Source organism: Chelonia mydas, chromosome 14 (genome assembly GCF_015237465.2).
Source record: "Chelonia mydas isolate rCheMyd1 chromosome 14, rCheMyd1.pri.v2, whole genome shotgun sequence".
Lineage (NCBI taxonomy): Eukaryota > Metazoa > Chordata > Testudines > Cheloniidae > Chelonia > Chelonia mydas.
The window spans coordinates 21300948-21313516 of NC_051254.2; the positions used below are offsets into that span (position 1 = coordinate 21300948).

The following is a 12569-nucleotide window of genomic DNA, read 5'->3' on the forward strand; positions in this document are numbered from 1 at the left end:
ACCAAGCAGCCTTTACATTGATGAGACCCGACTCATGTAAACAGTCCTAGTCTCACGTTTGTGTGTGTTTTACTTCTTCCCCTTTTCACAGCTAGCTGGGGTTGGGTTGCTGAATCAGTCTTTTCCAGGCTTGCCGATCCATCACTCGCTCCATATCCACTGAGTCCTCCCGTTTGCAGTCTAGCCACCATTTTCTTGGCCGTCCTCATGTTCTTGGCCCTTGAACTCTTGTCTCCCTATCAGGATTCCCTTTATCCATCCTTCATATATGCAGGTACCATCCCAGCCTCCTCTCTTGCAGCTCCTTTTTCATACTGCAGACCTTGTTTCACTGCTGACGGCATCATTCTGCATGTGGTCCAGCAGCGTCACCTCTGTCACTGCCCTCAAACATCTCATTTCAAAGGTTTCAAGCTGTCTTAAGAGCCTCTTTTTGGTTGTCCATGTCTCTGATCCATACAGAAGACCTGATCTTATCATGATTTTGTGTAGTTATCCCTTCAGTAGTCTGGGTATCCGTTTATTATAAATTACTCCACTATCTTATGCCAGATTTCCCCCGCTCACCGCAGTGTTGCTTGCAGTTCTCTCCTGATTTCTCCATTTGCCGTTAACCAGCCCCCAAGGTACTGAAACGCAGAAACTTGATTTAGGTGCTGGCCCTTGGTGTTGATATTCATCTGTGTTGGTTCTGTGTGAGCCACCCATGTGACTTCAGTCTTTTCTCCTTTTGAGGCCACAGTTTGTTAGTTCCCTACTGCAGGCATCAATCGCCTGGACCAAATCTTCCTCACTATCAGCTATTACACAATATCATCTGCACAGATCAGCTTTGTGTCACCTTCCATTTGGATTTGATTACTTATAAAGTCCATTACTGGACCGGACCATCATCTGGCATGCTGGGCAGGGCAGTCCTTAGGCATACGCAGCATATGCTGCTGCGTAGGGCACCCGAAAATTTGGGGCACCCCCGGGACCATAGGCACCGACTTCTGATCTTGCCGGGGGGTGTTTGACCCCTGTCTCCACTCCAGGCCCCGCCCCCACTCCACCTTTTCCCCCAAACCCCCGTCTCTTCCCGCTCCTGCTCTATCCCCATCTCTCCTCTTCCCCGCCTCCTCCCACAAGCGCACCCTGTCCCCACTCCTCCCCCTCCCTCCCAGAGCTTGAACGCCATGAATCAGCTGTTTGTGGTGCTCCGGAAGCACTGAGAGGGAGGGGGAGAAGTTGGTAAGCACGGGGCCACCGGCGTGCAAGAGGCGTGAGGGTATGGGGGCAGAGGCGGGGAGCTTGGCATCTGTGGGTGCTCCGCACCCACTAAATTTTCCCTGTGAGTGCTCCAGCCCCGGGGCATCCACCCACAGAGTCCGTGCCTGTGACCGGGACAACAAGTAAAAGCGGGTTGGCTTCCGCACACCCAGTGCATGCTGCAGTCTCCTTAATAGGCAGAAGGCAGGGGCTTTATTCCCAGAGCCGAATGTGCTGGTGTAGGGGACCAGTTGCACCACCATAGAGGCACCAGTTTAATAATAATGTGTAGGGCCCCATAAAACCTAAGGACAGCCCTGATGCTGGGCCCCTGTCCTGGCAGCCAAGCCTGGGCAGGTAGTGGGCCACCACTGCCTCCCAGCCAGGCTCTCTCAGGCAGAAGCAGCTCCCTCTGACTCCCCGCCTGGCTGCCAGGAAGAGCGGCCAAACATGCGGGAGGAGGCACTGGGAGAGGACAGGACCCCCCCCCCCCACATACAGGTAACGTGGAGCGAGAACAGCATAGTGGCCCCAGGCTGGGCGCAGGGGCAGGGAGAGGGGTTACTGGACAGGAGTGACACAAGGGGCGGTCACGTGTCCTTCCCTTTAGATTGTGCCCCTCCACTTTGGGAAGGCACCAGTCATCTATGCCAATTATGACTAGTAACAAGCTATCTGCTGATTCCTGGTAGAGCCCAAACTTTACCTCAACACCCTCTGTTACACTGTGTATTTTTACTGTGACAAGAAAAGGAGTACTTGTGGCAACTTAGAGACTAACCAATTTATTTGAGCATAAGCTTTCATGAACTACAGCTCACTTCATTGGATGCATGTAGCTCACGAAAGCTTATGCTCAAATAAATTGGTTAGTCTCTAAGGTGCCACAAGTACTCCTTTTCTTTTTGAGAATACAGACTAACACAGCTGCTACTCTGAAACCTGTTTACTGTGACAGTATTTCAAACTTTGGGCTACAAAGCAACCATCTGATTGATGCTATCCATACGAGAAGCAACTCTGCGGCATTGAGGGCCATGCTGGCACTCTGTCAGAAGCCGAATAATTTGAATAGAAAACTATGCTACTCTTGTTTCATAAATAAATGCAAATAACCATCAAGTTTGCTTGTAACAATAATATTTTGCTTTTAATATTTCCTTTTGAAAGATGTGTGTTTTAATAAAAAGGGGATCATTGCTGAGGCTTTCACACCAGGGACCCATCCTGCGAGATAAAATGAGGTGCAATAAAGGTACTTCTAACTAAAGCCCATCAGTGACACAGACTTCATTGTAACACACACTGGTCCTGGTCCTCCTCCGACACCCATTTTACACCATTGTAACTCCATGCACTTCATCTCGATCCTCCTGATTTACACCCCTGTGAGAGTTGAACCCTGCCCCAGTGCCTCTTTAGACTATAAGGGAGCTAGAATTTGTTTTCCATCTACAGCTCTGAAAAGAAAGGGGAAAAGCCTCTAGTAACTTGGCTAATGTCTGGAGATGGCTTTGAAGACTGCCAGCAGAATGCATCTTTTTCATGTGTGTTCTCCAAATCTGGCCCTTATTTGCTTGCATGAAAGAAGAAAGATCCCTTTAATAACCGCATACTCAGGAAAGCCAGAAGAAAGAGACAAAGCACATAGCATGTAACAGCCCTCCAGGGGAATAAAGCGGGGAGTTTGCTCAGCAAGGAAGAGGGATTGGCTACTTTAGAGAATTACAGACAAGACAACTGTGGCTTAATTTCCATTAGCGGGTGACTGTACCTTCATGCCAGAAAGGGATCTCATTAATGACAGATGCGGACTGATGTGACTTTACAGCGCGCAAAGCAAAAAGATGATTAAATCCATGCAAACAGACTCTCTGACTGATGCTTTCAAACCATTTGCTCCGTGCTGCTTTTCTTCTCAGGAAATTTTACTTTCCAACATTTCTGTTTTCTTTTCACTTCCTCCCTCCCTTTCTCGGAGACCTTTGCACAAATGACATACATGGCCTCCTAGAGTTAAGCACATATCTGCACAATTACATAGATTGGGCCTGCTTCACCACTTTGTGCACCTGGCAACGCAACAAAGCCTTAGTATACATGAGAGCCACGTCCTCCATGTATACTGCCAGAGGACTGGTCGCCCTATCTCAAAGAGGATACAGTGGAGCTGGAAAAGGTTCAGAGAAGGGCAACAAAGATGATCAAAGGTATGGAATGGCTTCCATACCAGGAGAGACTAAAAATATGTTAGGGGATGTTGTGAAAGGTCCATGGAGGCTCAATCCATCAATGGCTATTAGACAAGATGATCAGGGATGCAACCCCATGCTTGGGGTGACCCTAAACCTCTGACTGCCAGAAGCCGGGACAGGAAGACAGGGGGGCATCATTCCATAATTGCCCTGTTTCGTACACTCCCCATGAAGTATGGGCCTCTGTCGGAGCCAGGATACTGGGCAAAATGGACCATGGTCTGACTCAGTGTGGCAGCTCTTATGTCCTTCTCTACAGATTAACTGCTGTCACTGAACAGAAGCACCTGATAAAGTGCGCTGAGCTCCAGCCCGTGGCTATTTACCAGAGGTTCCCATCCAATATAGATTTCATAGAATCCGAGAAATTAGAGATAGAAAAGATCTATCAGGCCCTCCAGTTCAATCCTCTATGGCCTGTGCAGGATGGTTCCCTCCTGCATATCTTTCAGTGTTCTCACCGGTCAAGTGATGGGGCCTCCGCCATTTCTCCTGTCAAACAGACCTCAATGCTAGGAAATGTTCCCTGCTATTTAACCAGAGGGTGTGATTTGCAGAGAGATTGAGCACCTGTTGACTTCAGCTGGAGCTGTGCGTGCTCAGCACTTCTGAAAATCAGGCCCCGGATTTTTCTTTGCTCCACTTCCTCCTAGTGGATACTTTCTGTCATGCCATGGGTCTCCCTCCTAGGAAATTCCAGGGGCAAAATTCTGGAGCAGAGAGTACTCAGCACTATTGAAAATCAGGCCCAAAAGGGTCTGAAGTCGGGCAACCCAAAATAGAGATTCCCAACATCATTGGGAAATTTTGGCCTAGGGGCTTAATTGTGACTTCACTTGCACTTATTTTAGACCAAAAAGAAAAGGAGTACTTGTGGCACCTTAGAGACTAATGAATTTATTTGAGCATAAGCTTTCGTGAGCTACAGCTCACTTCATCGGATTCATACTGTGGAAAGTGTAGACCAGTGTATCTCATCTGGGATTGTGGTGTAAGTGAGAGTGCTCATTTTCAGGCCAAGCTAGTAGCCAATAATGAAATAACCAAGCCTATTACTGCTGTGTGGCTGGGCAATCTGAAGGATTGGCTTTGCTTAAATAATAAGGCATTTCCCAGAGAAGACAAAGGCCTTTTTTAATCATGAGAGCATTAGATAAACAGGAGCCATGCGTGGCTCCCAAAATCCTGAGATTGGCTTAAAAATCATGAGATTAAAACAATAATAAAATAATAATAATAATAAATGTTGGTTTCTCTTTATTTGCCTTCTGGTGTTGGAGTGTCTAGGGTTCACCGTTTCATGCTTTTCTCCACAACCATGAGGGCTAGAAATTTGCTTTTAATTTTAATGGAAGCTGAAATTCTCAGGTAATAACTTGATTCCAGCACCTGGGGCTTTAAGAAAAAATATCACAAGACTCATGATAATATCATGAGAGCTGGCAGCATGGGGAGTGGATGGCCGTAAGAAGGCTTATCCAAACACCTCTGCCATTAAGGCTGCATTGGACATGCTGTATGGCACCCCTACATTCAAGCTTCTGTTTGCAGCAAACAAGGCACAAATATTTGAGTGGAAAAAGGTATTATTAAAAAAAAACTAATAATCATTAATTTCCCCCAAATCATTCCCCCACAGTCAAAATCTTCACATGATTTCAGCACCTCTGTGTTGTCTCATCCCCTCCTCCACGCCCCAAACACTCATTCATCTGCTTGAGTAAACAAGGCTTAGGAGGAAGAACACACATCAGCCAGCATCCCCCAAACAAAAGTCGAAGGGAAAGGCAGGCTCGAGGCCTGAATGGCATTCCCACATTTCCATATTTCCAGATTTGGGGCTCTGTGTACAGAGCGTGAACTCTCCGCTATGTCCTGCTTCTGTCCATGTCCCTTTTATGCCGGCGAGATTTGTTGCTGGATGATTCTAAATGACCATCTCCCCACAACAAAGCCACCCCCTTTAGATGTGGGCAGATGATATAGAAAATGGGTGGTTCAGGCCGATTTCATGAGGCCTAATAAATCTTCACTAAATTAAAGCTCATCCCCCTTTCCTCCCCTCCCCGGGCCTTTGTCTTGCTAATACACATTAGGCCCTGCCTGGCTACACGCTTTGAGGAGTTTTCGGAGGTGAGGCCTGTACAAAGCTGCAGATGTGGGGGCTTTAAGGGACCTTTGCCCCCAGTGTTACCCATTAACATCAGCCATGCCAACACAAGAATTCCACCATGGTTCTCTCCCCTCAAAAGGGCTCCAAAGGAACAACTTGGCCTTTTGAAGGGGGAAACGAAATAAAAGAACAGAGTGAATGAGCAAGAGAGAAAGAGAGAGAGAGAGAGCGCTTCCAAAGAATGTGCTCCCTGTAAAACCTGATTTTGTCCCCAGATCACTCGCCGAGGCTGAACGCGGGCTGGAGATTGTTTAAGAAAATAGCGTGTCTCTTTCAGACCGAAGGGGGGGCTTTGGCACCAATACAAGCATTTACTGGCCTATGAGCGACTTTCCCAATCTCTGCCATCCCGACCCTCTTAAGTTCAGACCGGGCACTGGGGAGGCGCAATGCAGTTTGCCATTTTTTCCCTCCACCCAGCAATTTGTCTGTTCACATGTTTTATTCGTTTTATTTCTCCTAGAAAATGGAGCATTGCAGATATCCAGCACCTGAGCTAGACTAGCCTTGGAAATAAATCGTCATTGGCCCTAAACAAATACGCAGACGAGAACAACAAAAATTTCACCTCTTTGCAAATAAGCGTGACATCATTTGTACCCAAGCCCAGCATTGCTTCCTATCCATTAGACCGGGTTACTTCCCTACTGTACTTCTGCTACTTCTCTTGACCAGGAAATAGGCAGCAAGGAAGGCAAAACAATTCATAAAGTCCACCCTGAATCTTTATCCGACATTGAAGCTGCCCCAGAGCTGAGTTAAGATTCTGAAATATTTGCAGGTTTCAGAGTAACAGCCGTGTTAGTCTGTATTCACAAAAAGAAAAGGAGTACTTGTGGCACCTTAGAGACTAACCAGTTTATTTGAGCAAGTGAGCTGTAGCTCACGAAAGCTTATGTTCAGATAAATTGGTTAGTCTCTAAGGTGCCACAAGTACTCCTTTTCTTTTTTTGAAATATTTGCTTCACTTTTTAAAGTCTCTCCCATTTATATACTTCTAGGTTCTAAACTGAGTCCTAAATGGAGAAGTGCTGGAGCTCAGTTCTCCCCTGGAGCCCTGCTGACACCAGTTCAGGTCCACTCACTCAGGGGCAGCAAGGATGAGGGCGAGTGTTATCACTACACTCCTGCCAGGACAGTTCAGCCAGTGCAGCAGGAAAGGACTCCCCCCGCCTTGGGGGAACAAGAGGGTGCCAGTGGCACTGACCATAGGGGAGGCAGGAACAGCGGCACAATGAAGGAGGGGAGCCAGGCCCGCACTTTGGATGGCTCTGGGTGGAAACCTGACAGCCACTGCTTTCCTTCCTGGCCATGCCCGAGACAGCAGGACAGGCAGCCCGGGGGCCAGGCACCCACTGCTAACATAGGAGGTAAAGGGCTGGGGACCCCGCATCCTCACCTAACAGGGGAGCCCCTGCTGGAGTTCTGGCGCTGTGGGCTGAGAGGAGAGATGCTGGCACTTTCCTGAGCCCCGTACCCCAGGAGGGGAGGTGCCATGCAGCACCAGGGCTTTCCATAGGGAGCAGGGGCTCTGGTGCCACTTGAACGCTGGAAGTAACATACTCGTGAGAACAACTGTTCCCCAAAGATATCCAGGCAAATTCTGCAGGCTGAATAAATTTGTAGGGATTGGATATAACTCTGTGATGCTAAGTGTGTGTGTTGTGGGGGGGGGACGGGGACGTGGGCAGGTTACAGCTGTAAGGTTCTCAGATGCTCTGGTGACAAATGAGAAATAAAAGCCTAGACAGAGAGGCAAACACTGCAGTTAGAAGGAAGGATGGGCAGGCAGGCAGGCAGACACTATAGTTAGAAGAAAGGACAGACAGACACAGAAGCATCCAAACGTGTACCAAATGCTGCACCTGTAGAAGTCTGCTGTCCATCCCTAGGGCCAACTACTTATTCAGTCTTTAGTTTTTATTCAGTCCATAGGTAGGTAAACTTCCCATTGAAATCAGGACTTGCCCCAGTGCAGAGACTATGAACATAATAGAAAAATGAAACAAAAAGTCAAGAAATCATCTTTTTTCAACCTCAAAATAAAGGTGTGACGTCAAATTCTGTTTGAGTTTGGGGCAAAGGCACAAGTCAGTTCTTATTTTAGTTTAGTTTGCCCCTCCCTAGGAGAAAGCGCTTTGTGGTATGACCAAACTCCAGTATTCCAAGCTCTGGAGGATTACAATGCTTATCAATCAAATGTGGAGCTTGTTAACTCTTGACGGTTGCTGGAGGCTAAGGCTGTGAGTTTTCTCTATCCAATCAGATAAAACAAAATGCCTCTTACCATGCTAGCGAGTTAGCATGAAGCTGTGCAGTATCACACTAAATAACAGTTGTAACAGAGCAGCGTTTTTACATTAATTCCACAAATCAAATCCTGACAACATCTGAAATAGTTCAGATGTTTATCTAGGGCTTCTTATCTATCCCCAAAGGATAACGCATCTTGTCATGTTTCGGTGCTTTCCTGGTGAGACTATTTTTCAACAAAGCAATGATCCCTTGGAGATCATATAACTATTTACATATTCATTTTCCGATGTCTTACCCATCATATCCTATCGTATCAGATGAAGAGGGCTGCTGTTTTTGTACACAATGTAGTCCTAAACAACTTCAGCAGGAAGAGCAGGACAGAGGTTTTAGACCAACCCGAAATGCATAATGCACAGCAGGGACTTTGGTAGGGTCACCTTGTAGGAGTACGGTCTAACAGTTTGAGCAGGGGCTCAGGCGCTGTGCATCACTTTCATTTTGTGGAATTTCACACAGAAACTGTCATCTTTCCATAAAGAAAAGGAGTACTAGTGGCACCTTAGAGATTAACCAATTTATTTGAGCATAAGCTTTCGTGAGCTACAGCTCACTTCATCTGATAAAGTGAGCTGTAGCTCACGAAAGCTTATGCTCAAATAAATTGGTTAGTCTCTAAGGTGCCACTAGTACTCTTTTTCTTTTTGCGAATACAGACTAACATGGCTGCTACTCTGAAACCTGTCATCTTTCCATGTAACTTTGTAAATTTCACTTTAAACCAAAGGTTGACAAAATCTCTCTCTCTCTCTCTGCATTGGAAACGCATTGAAATGGGGAGACCTGCATGTTTCTGATGCTAAGGGCTTGTCTACACTACTGCGCGGGGTCGATCCAAGATACACAACTTCAGCTACGTGACTAGAGTAGCTGAAGTTGACATACTTAGATCTACTTACCGCGGTGTCTTCACCGTAGTAAGTCGACAGCTGACGGTCTTCCGTCGACTCCACTTGCATGCTTCGTTCTGGGGGAGTACCAGAGTCGACAGAAGAGCACTCAGGAATTGATTTATCTACTAGATGCGATAAATCTACCCTCGCTGGATCAATCACTGCCCGCTGATCCGGAGGGCAGCGTAGATAAGCCCTAAGTCCTGAAAACAGATACAGTTCTGTTCAAGAAGTTGGCATACCTTAGTAACTTTAACGTAACTTTAAGCACATGTGGTCTCATTGGGCTTGTCTACACATGGACACCCAGGTCAGGTATACACTAAAAAGTTAATCCAAAACAGCTACGATGCTCAGGGGTGTGAAAAATCCACACCCCTGAGAGATGTAGTTAAGCCAACCTGAACCCCAGTATAGACAGCGCATGTACCTTAGTCCTTTGCTGAACCAGGGCCAGAGTGCATAGAACCTTTCAGGATCAAGACCTAAAATACTATACTTTAAAATGAACAAGGCCAGGTATACACTAAAAAGTTAGATCACTCAGGAGTGTGAAAAATTGACATGCCTGAGCAACACAGGTAAGCCCACCTAACCACTGCTGAAGACAGTGTTAGGTGGACAGAAGAATTCTTCTGTCCACCTAACTACTGCCTCTTGGGGAGGTGGATTAATTGCAGTGATGGGAGAATCCTTTCGGTCACTATTGTGAGCGTCTACATTGAAGCGTTACAGCTGTGCCACTGCAGCATCTCTAGTGAAGGCAGAGTCTAGGGGTATCTGAATTGGATCCTTAACGTTTGTAAACTGCTTTGGGATGAGATGAATGGTGCAAAGTATTATTCTTGTTAATTGATTGGGTCTTTCGTTGTCTTAAAGAAACCCAGAAAGAAATGCTGCAAACCCACAGAGGGTGAAGGAATATTTCTCTGCAAATATTGTAAGCTGGAAAGTGCCTACAAAACAACAATACTTTTAGCTTATAAAGCACCTTCCATCTGAGGACCTTAAAGTACTTTACAAACTTTAGATCATTAAGTCCCCCAAACCTCACTGGCCTGAACAACAATTTCAGCGAAGAAAATTTCCACAGATTAAGAAGAGCCCGATCCTGCTGAAATCAATGGGAGTTTTGCCACAATTTCAACTGGAGCAGGATCTAGTCCCTTGGAGTGAGGCTGTACATGCCTCTTTGAAAAACACAGCACAATCCTCCATGGCAAGGGGCATGCTCAAACCTGCTCCAACCGAAGGCAAATGCAAAACTGGTACTGACTTCAAAGGGAGCAGGACTGGACCCAAGAGGAAGAAGAAAACAGCTTCAAAATTAATTGCGTTAAATGAGGGTGTTTCTCTTTGAGGGACTGAAACTCCATAGCCATGATGTGAGATTTGCACCATGATGTGAGATTTGCACAGTTATAACCATAATAGGCATGGGGAAAGCAAGAGACCAACCCCAGGGCGAGTATACACACTATAGGTCTGTGCATAGAGTCCCAGCTCCTGGAGACATGTGATAAGATCAGAAGCTCAGCTTTTATTTAAAAAAAATATGTTACAAGCTCTCACAGATGCAAAGAAAAGCTTGAACACATGAACCAATTGTAACTGGTGCCTGCCTGAGTTTGCAGAGAGCCTGAAACCATAGCTCCAAGAGGTGTGAACTGCCTCATTCATCTTAACTATGAAACCTGCTCTCATCCCAAGGGGAGGTGGGGCCACGACATGTGGAGAGGGCTATAGAGGCTCCATGTGGAGTGTGTGTAAAGGTCCAGGTTGCTTTCATTTAGCCTTGCCTCCCCTCTGCTACCGCTACTGACTCCCTCAAGTTTTCCTACCCAAAGGGGGACAGTTTTAGTTTCAGGCTGTTGTTCCATACATGCATCTTCAATACAGCTCCTGAGAGGATGCATGGAATCAGCAGATTCTCTAGCTGCTCAAAGAACCACACTCCCCACCTCTTCCTGGCTAGAACCACTCAATCTGTGCCATCATCACCTCAGCTCAGCACCACTCTGGTTGTGGGCTCTTTTGCTGTTACAACCTCTCTCCCCACCAGGGACTTTATGCTATTGGGGGCCTTATGCTAGGGTCTGTATAAACCAGCAAATCAAGCCCTGTTTCTGATTCTGAAGTGTATTTGAAGAACCACTAGAACCAGTGGAAATCAGACTGGATCCCTCACAGCATCAACCTTTCTTCCAAGATTTCCAGCAGCTCCTGGGGGCTTGATTGTGTTGGCTATCCCACCAGGACAGCCTCTCTCAGAGCATTTCAGTGGCACGACTGCTGCTAGTCATGGGACAAAACTAGACTCCAGCAAGGTTTGTGACAAAGAAATGCCCTGGTAGGAGCAGCATTCTGCCACTTGCTACATTTGGCCGTTCATTAGACTCTTATTAAGATAAGGGCCAGTTCACTTGATAGATCCTTCTTCTCTGTCTAACTAAAACCTGCTTTATTTTCTCCCCACTGAGCAGAAGGTTTTTAAATCAGTGATTTGTGGCTCTGGGGGAATGACCAGGACTCTTTTCCCAGCAATTCTAGTAGCCCATGGGGAGATAAAGCCAAGGCGTCAAGATCAGATAAATAGGAATTCACCCACCAGACAACGAGCATATCTGATCTCTTCTTAGGTTACATCCTGTAGAGTAAGGGCTAGCAATACGCCTTTGGAACCGGCAACTCCCTGTAAAGCAGATAAAGTTTAGTGTGATTGAGTGTGTTAGCTTTGGTGCTCGAGAATGCAGGCCAGCTCTGAAATTTACGGGAGAAAGAGACAAGTATCAAATGGACTCAGGAAGCGTGGCTGGAAAAGAGTCCTGCCTCCACTAAAAGCCACAACGGCTAACTCGGGATGCAGAAGGGGCGAGCCAGATCAAAGACAAAACTGAGCTCCAAGTCCTTAGCCTTTTGCTAAGGCAAAACTCCTCTTGGCACAATGGAGGTTTGGCCACGACTTGATCCCTATCCCTGAGGGATTTTCACTGACTGAGCGAGAATTGTTCCTGGGCAGCACACGCTGGTGTGGCAGCACCATGCTGGATGACAGTGCAATATACTCCCTCCTCTGAGCATAGGCGATGAGCAGTGGCATGGCCTTGCCCTCACACCTCCCCTCATCAGCTATATGGAGGCGTGCTTGGAAGGAACAGTGCATGTATTCTCTAGCCACATTGTGACTTGCTCTTGCTGAGAAAAGACTGGCATCCCAGTATTAATTAGCAAAGATACAGGGCTGAGCTCAGACGAGGTGCAATACCAGGCAGGCCAAATGAGTTACACCAGGGATGATTGTAGCCCAAAATGTTCAACTTTGAACGCAAAACAACACTGGCTTGAGCCAGGCATAGGGCAGGCTTCCTGCTCTCTGTTCTACCGCTAATGCCCCCAAATCTTCACTTGCAACCCCCCTTCATCCCCCAGTTATTCCAGCCCTGTGTCTTTATGAAGCAAACACAGCAAAATTCACATCAAATAACATGAAGGAGACATGCAGGGGACTAAAATGAGATAATAAAAATCATTATGATCTGTAAGTGATGCCAGAACTGGAAAACAAACAGAGGCAAAAGCCAAGAGCTGCTAACCCACCCATACACACTGCATAGCCCTGGTCCTCCTGGATTACTGCTAGAATACCGCGGAGGCAAGTAATGTCATGTGAAATATACAGAG

The 12569-nt window shown here is 46.7% G+C and overlaps 1 long non-coding RNA gene across 1 annotated transcript in view; it reads right to left on the reverse strand.

Annotated features, from left to right (window-relative positions):
* LOC122462941 overlaps positions 1–12569 on the reverse strand; it is a 131687-nt gene that overhangs the window by 21072 nt on the left and 98046 nt on the right. The window contains exon 2 of the long non-coding RNA XR_006285838.1: positions 11497–11580. This is a non-coding gene — a long non-coding RNA (uncharacterized LOC122462941). The remainder of the gene's footprint in view (positions 1–11496; positions 11581–12569) is intronic.